The 7,673-nt window shown below is 38.0% G+C and overlaps 1 long non-coding RNA gene across 1 annotated transcript; it reads left to right on the plus strand.

The window, feature by feature from the left end:
* Positions 1 to 2,040: 2,040 nt before the first annotated feature.
* Positions 2,041 to 7,419, plus strand: LOC310897799. Its single transcript, XR_014582592.1, has 3 exons — positions 2,041 to 2,936; positions 5,314 to 5,426; positions 6,225 to 7,419. It is a non-coding gene; the product is annotated as an uncharacterized lncRNA (long non-coding RNA).
* Positions 7,420 to 7,673: the final 254 nt, after the last annotated feature.

Here is a 7,673-nt window from a genome sequence, read left to right on the forward strand (position 1 = left end):
TTAGATTTAGAACAGCTTTACCTTTGGAGACTTATAAGGCTTTCTCCAAATTTATTGCAACTCTTTTCTGCAATGCTAGTGCACTGACATTGTATCATATGGGTACAGTAATCTTTCATCTGCCTAACAGTTGCAAAGCAGAGTATCTGGTTTCCTTCTACTTTTCAGCTCTGTTTAGTGCATGTGGATAACACTAGCTGCTCCTCCTCTACATATTTCAAGCTATTTTCAAATATTGTTACCCTCTACATTGACCACAGTATGGCGTATATCCTCACCACTTGCTTAATAATATTGAGATCATGCTCAAACTGTGCTTGGAAATCATACTGCAGGCTGCTTAAAACAGGGCTGCTGCTGTGAAGTTCTGCTGTGTCTGCCTGCTGATATTACTGGTTTATGGCTGCATGGTCGCTACAGAAAGTTGCTGGTGGCACAATGGAAGTTGCACTTGAAAATCACTGACTTATCATGAGAGGTGAGATTGCGACAATGTGGAGGGGATTTCCACGTGGGTAGAGCAGCATTGTGCCACATGCAGTACACAGAGAATGAAGCTATGATTGGTACTCTGAAACAGGACTGAAAAAAAAGAGGAATCAAATAATTCTGTCTCAAATGGGCTGGAAACACGTTAGGAACAAATGCCAGAAAGTGAACCTGGCTTAACATTTGGAAACTGCATACATGTCTGGAGGGTGGTTTAAGCAGTTCTATTTCTGCTTTGAAAAAGAGCAGGAGCACTCTCTCAGTCCATCCTCAGCTGACAGGATCATAACAGTTGGGGAGGGGGCAATGAATACGCAGGCTTAGTAGCTTATTAAATTGCTCCAGTTATGTCACAAGCACTTGTTTGAATATGGCAGAAAGCTGAACTGAAGTCATTTAGATGCCTTTGAAAACTTGTTTTTGCGGCTTCAGGTTTTAGGGCAGTCTTTCCTGGGGTGATTTAGCCTTCAGAGAGGAGAGAGAGATTTCAAATAGATACTGATTTACAGTTTGCCATAGGTAGGCTGTTATCTCCTCACCTTATGATACAGAGCTGGGTACAAATTAGGAAGTTTGCTACTAGCCAGCTATCAGCTGTGGATTTTCAGCAGCATTAGATCCCAGCTAACAATTCTTTGTGCCCAAGTTCTGCAGAATTTACAAAAATAGTGCTGTCAGCTGAAGACACAGACAGGTCTTTGTCTTATATTTGGGTGTGCTGTGTACTACTTAGATTTCTGTTCATAAGATGCAGGTATGAAAAGTGTGTCAAAATTTCAGAAACAGCTGGGCATTTAAGGTGGGCAGAAAACAGAGGGACAGTGAACAGGGACAAGCAAATGCAACATTTCACCAAGTGAGAGACATTAATTCCTTGTTTAATTGAAGACTGATTTATTATTTATTTATTTATTTATTTTTACTTAGAATTTGACAGCTTGAAGTCACTTAGTTTTCTTTGAACATAGTAATCCTGGTGGTAATAGTGCTGTTGGATTTTTATCATAGTTATATTATAGGTGTGTCACTTTCGCAATCTTAGTTCATGAGTAAATTCTTCCATGTGGCTGGACTTCATGATCTAATAAACAGTCTTTCTAACTTGTCTTGCTGTTTTACTTGTAATGATTGAGGTATTAGAAAGCAAGAGGTTCACAACTTTTTGTTGTGAGCAATCATCCCAAATGGGGTAAGGAATGTATTTCTAATTAATTATTTTCTCTTGCAATCCTACTAGGTGTAAACTGTTGAGTCTATTCCTTCTCAGATGTAAAGGTAAGATACTTGGATGGCTCTGTGAAATCTATTGTTAATCGTATGAGTACAAATCATCTGATTTAGCTCTTGCTGACATTGGTTTAAATTAGAAAGATCTCTGTTAAAGTCATTAAAACCTATGATGATTTGGGTTAAAACCTAAGATATAATAAAACTAGGATAGAGGCAAAATAGAACAGACTTATGTAATTGCAGACATAATTGTTCCACTGACTTTCCTAAGTCATGAAATATGCTACTGTCTGAAGCTTTTCTGTAGAAAGGTACCAACACTATATATTATCTGCAACACATTTATTTTTAGAGGGCCATAGCCTTTTTCATTTTCTTTGACATAGCAGAAAATCTCAAAGTCTAGATCAATCTGTCTTAAAATAAGGGCACCGAGCCCAGTTCTAAACTCTTTTGCTTTTATTAGACCAAATAATCCTCCTTCTCTAAGTACAATTTACTTATCGAGTTTTACATCCATTTATCCATCCACTAATAAAACCCTCATCAGTGCAGAATTTCAGGGCTCTATTGAGCATTTCTACTCACCTCTAAAAGATGAGAACTTTAGTAACCCCATTTACTGTAATTTCACTGCTGTAACTGAACCACCTTCAGCTCCATGTTTTCTGCAGAAATCTGATCACATCTGGATAAGGGTAATTTAACAGGTACTTTCTCCCTCCTTTGCCTCCTCTACTTATCTGGTACTGTTAAACACTCAGCTTTGTTCTCTTGCTTAGTTCTTTGTGATTTTGTGACTGTAATGGCAATTCACATTGTATTTCACCTTTTCCTTTGGTGTAGCTTTCTGAAGGTTTGCATTGTTCTTGTTTTGATCTTTTGTAATACCATGTGACTGAAGGGGAAAATGAGAAGCCAGACCCTCTCTTTTAACTGTTCCACTGGTGAATTTCTGCCCATCTGCTTTGAAATATGTGATTGTGATGAATAGTACTTTGCCTAGACCTAGGTGTTTGTTTGTTTGTTTTTGTTTTTGTTTTTGCTAATGTATTTTATCTATGAGATAACATTGATATGAAGATGGAGCAATGGATGTAGAGATAACATTAATTATGAATTATTTTTATTGTTATGTAAAGCCACAGAAAGTAAACACAGACTCTGACCAATATTTTTGGAGCTGTATGAATGTCTAATGGTGCAGCCAAGGACTGGTGAGTGTTTTTTTCAACAACATCCCCTTGTCTTTTAAAAATCCCAGTTGATTCCTGTCTGTATTTTTACTAGACTGACTACGTCTCAAAACAAAGCCCCAGGCACCTAATCTAGTACTGAAGAAATCAGTGCAAAGAGTGACCAAAAGGAATTCAATTGCCTAAACACAAGTGTGTTTTTAGATGACCAGGGATACATTATCTGGCCTCTAGCTGTTGCTCTGCAAGGTTGTACTGTTGGTCCTAAAAAGCTCTCCCTTTGTTGCTGTGTCATGTCTGTCACTCTGTGAGAATACCTCGGACACCCTATAGCATCTGTGATTAGGCACCTGAATTATTTACAGTCTGCTCTGAATTGCCCTGTGGCAATTTCTCAAAGCCACGGTCAGATTCTAGGGAGTTTGAGGAATTTTCAACATCAGCTTTCACAGAGGAAAAGATCCACAGTTGGGGTGGAAAGCGTGGTTCTTGATCCTTGAGAATGAGGATGCAGGCTATCTCCGTGGTAATAGGGATATTACTGTGCTCTGGGTGAAAATTTTATGCAAGGATTTCCTGAAATTTTTATCATAAATATGAGCTAATATAGAGGAGAACTAATTTCTCCCCTCAGACTGAAGAAAATACTAGGCTACATGTATGTAGATCTGAGGGTAGAAGTTGGCTGTGATGTGCCTTCCTCTGCTGCTGAGTAGAAAGTGAAAACAGCCACACGACTCACAGTTTCAAGGCAAAGTGTCATCTGCTACTAACCAGATTTCCACTTTAACATCACACTACAGAACAGCCTCTTAAATGGAAGGGAAATCCCCCCTCTGGCATGAATGGCCTCTGTAATTTAGGCCCTTTATTTCAACATCTTTCCTTGTAGGTTACAACGTATGCAGGGCATAAAGGTCTCTTTGAAAACTGTCTACAATCTGAGAAGCCATTTAGGGTTTGATCCCAGGGGCTTTGAGACTTTTCCAGCCTCATATCTCTCATAACATTGCTACCTGTTCTATGACAGAAGGTAAACTGGTGCCAACACACTCCCTAATGGGGCAAAGCAAAGGTCATCACTGGGCATCTGCCCCTTCCCTTGGACAATCCAGATTTGGATTGACTAAAATATGCACTTGTAAGGGTGAAGCAAACACTGTTATCCAGTACAGTGGGCATGGATTTTTTCACATGCACAGTGTCTCCTGACATGGTTCTTGAGTGTAGATGATGCTCAAGAACTGCAATTAAGTCCTTCACATGCAACTCTTCCAGCAGAAGGACTCTTTTGAAATATCACAGTTCATCCTGCCTCCCTTCTTTCTGCTAGGTACCAGCTCTGTAAATTCTTCTTGAGTTTTCAGAATAAAGGTTTCTTTGTTTCTTGTGCATCATCAGAAGCGATAACAGCTCTGGAGGACACATCATGTAATAAAGCAATACGCTCAACGCTGCCTTAAGTGTGACGTAGTCATTTATACCTGTGTGAAAACTGTCTGTAACTGGCTGTAAAAGTCCTCTGATCTATGCATATCAGTGTCTCTCATTCCGGCAGCTTTTTATACACAGCTTTCATGGACTGATGGAAAAATGCAAGGCAGTTGAGTGTCTGACTTCTTTTCCTCCACAGGGTTAGTTTTGCATTTAATTATGCAACTCTGTTGTCTTGAAAGCATGAGGAAGTTCATAAACAAATGTATTGATGATGCATGAGTACTAATAGATTCATTCACATTCTCTTTACTGTGCTGGCTGTACAAAGCTAGAAGGAGAGAGAAACAGTAACTTATTTTTTGCCAACATCTAAATACATAATCTCTGAATGCCCTGGGAAAGCTACTCATCGAAGAAGAAAACAACATGTTTGCAGATTCTCTTTCTACAGTTCAATTTGTTCTTCCTAGCAGGTCACACCCAATTTTCAGGTGATTTGTTAAACCTGTCACTGCATACAAATCTGCTGCCATTCTACTTGAGGATGGGGATTTCTGAAATAGTTGACTGTAGACTTTATTCTATCTGAATGGCCAGAGATGCATACTTTTTTTTTCTTTTTTTTTCTTTTCTTTTTTCTTTTTTTTTTCTCTTAAAATATGTCAAAAGTCAAAATACAGGGAAGTTAAACTGTGGGAGAAAACAGCCTTAAGACTTCATCTCTTTGCTTTCCTAAATCATTTTCTCGCTCATTTTTAGTAGCATGACTATATTATTGATTAAAGTAGACTGTAATATACAGCCCTTACCTTACAGAAGAAAATGCAAGGCACATCTTTTTTTTTTTTTTTTCCTTTTTCTTTTTCTATTATTTCTTGCAGCTGCTGGAGTCTGGAATCTATAATGCTATACACAGAATAAGATCTATATTAATCTGTGTACATTGCTTTATATTTTTCAGCATCAGCGGTATTGTGATGCAGATAGGAAATCATTTGCATGTATACTTCTTTCCAGTCAAGCACCTTAAAACAACTTTGTAAACATTTATGAGTTAAGCTTCACAACATCCTGGTGAGTGAGTGAAAGATTACTATCCTGATTTCACATGCAGAATAACTGAGGCATACCCAAGCTGTGAGACTCACCATGTCCACAAAGAAAGTCTGTGGAAATGGGGATTGAGTGCAGATGTTTGGGCTCTCTGTCCCCCTCATTAAACATAAGACATCACTTCTGCCCAGATGTATGACTATTAATAGATACTCTGAGGTTTGTATCAGTGAATATGAATCCTAGTTTATATTGTGAAGAAAATGGATATGGCTGAAATATTGGTCAACATATGTTTCCTTCCTCAATACAAAAGCAAAACAATGCTAACACCAGCCAAAAACTTGACAGTGTATTAAGGATTTGTGGCTGCTCTGTGTAATTATGTGGAGTGACTTTTCAGGTCATTGTCTTTAGGGTGTTTATAAGTGCTTTTGACAGCACAGGTTTTGCTCCCTTCTCATCTGTGTTGTCATGACTAATCTGGGGAGGATTTCCTGTAGGTGTAAATCAGAATAGCTTGAATTGGGGGATATCAGTGTACACAATATTTGTAGGATGTTTTCAGTATGTTTACTCATCCAAAGTTTTGTTTCCAGATATCAACAATCAATGTTAGACTTCTATATACTTTTTTATAGAAAGCAGTTTCCTTGCTTACTTTCTTTGAGACTATTCTTAAATAAAGTTGGCAGCCTGACTGGAAATTCATTTAAAAAAGGGGAAAAGAGAAAGGGAATGTGTTCTTTTAACAAGTTAGAGGGCTAAGAGCCTCCAGAATAATACACAACTTATTGGTTTCTCTGATATAATTCACAGGACCACCTGCTGCCCAAGGACATCTGTTAAGCTATAGAGTTGAACTAACTTCCATCATGCAAAAGAGAGATTGGACTGCTCACTTTCCTCCAGTGACTGGAAAATGGTTACCAAGTGGGGGGGAATTGGCATATGTGATCTGTTTCTACTGTGCTGCTTGACTAGGTACTGATAATTCAGCAATCTGACAGGCTATGGCTTGGGAGAACAGCACAGTCATCTTAGATTATCTCTTTTAGCCTAAAACACAACAAGAGAAATATAAGAAATTGTGACTGAAGTGAAAATAAAATAAAATAAGTAAAAGCATAAATGCTATCACGCTCCTAAAATGAAAGGCTTTCATCTTTTCATTGTATTTAATTTGTGAAGCATGAGATGAGGAATCTGGAACTGCCAAGTCAGTTCAGGAAATAAATGGAAAAATGAATTGAAAATTTCAGAAACTTTTTTCCTAGTAGTATAAAATGATATTTAAAAAAAATATCAACAACTAAAACCTCATTTTATGTAATGTGTTGCCATTGCTGGGACTGGAACTAAGATCAGAATGATTTTGATTCATTGCTTTCAGGGTGCTGGGGAGCCCTATAAGAACACTGTGGAGGATAATGCAAAAGCTACAGCCGTGTTATCCTAGCTGGCAAATGAAACTTTGAAATGACAAACTGTTCTTCATAACACAAGGGTCATTCATTTGTATTGAGTGATCATTGCAGAGGCAGGAGACAGCTGGTGGCAATGGGAAATAATCAGCCAATTCCTTCAACAACTAGCTACTGTGCATTTAATTTGGCATGCACATATATACATGAAAGTATACATTGCAATATCTTAAAATGTATGTGTGTCTCTTTGTGTCTGTGCTTATTACTGTCATCTTGTGAAATCAGTCCTTTCATGAAATAATTAAAGGTTTCAGGTATTTTTGCCAGCTGACTGGCATTACAGGTGTTCTGGATGATATGCCTGGTTCACTCGGTTGTATAAACTGACAGAAGGTGAATCCTGGCATTATCCATGTGCTTTCACACTGTGATTATGTGGGAAATAATTTCTCTAGCCACTTCTTACTATTCAGGGAATTAATAAACAACAGCAGTGATACAAACCATAAGACCAGTCATACATTTTTCAGTCCTTCAGAATTTCTCTAGCCATGGGACAACATGCCCTTTCGTTGACTCTCCTTCTGGGAACTTCCTTACACTCAAAATTTCTCTGAGTAGGTTGTTTCCTTTTAACATCTGTATTCCTTGTTGGTATTTCTTTCAAGATGCTCATTGGAGTGTGAAGGAGACAGCATTGTTCTTTGGGTGGGAGTCTCTTCTGTTTGACTTTGACACAGCACCTAAATCATGCTTATATCCAAAGGTACTTAAAAAAATGAGTGGTTTCATTGTCAGATCCAAATAATCAGGATACATTAGGATTCAAAAATTCCAGAGA

The sequence above is a fragment of the Anser anser genome (genome assembly GCF_964211835.1).
Source record: "Anser anser genome assembly, chromosome: 3".
NCBI classification, from domain to species: domain Eukaryota; kingdom Metazoa; phylum Chordata; class Aves; order Anseriformes; family Anatidae; genus Anser; species Anser anser.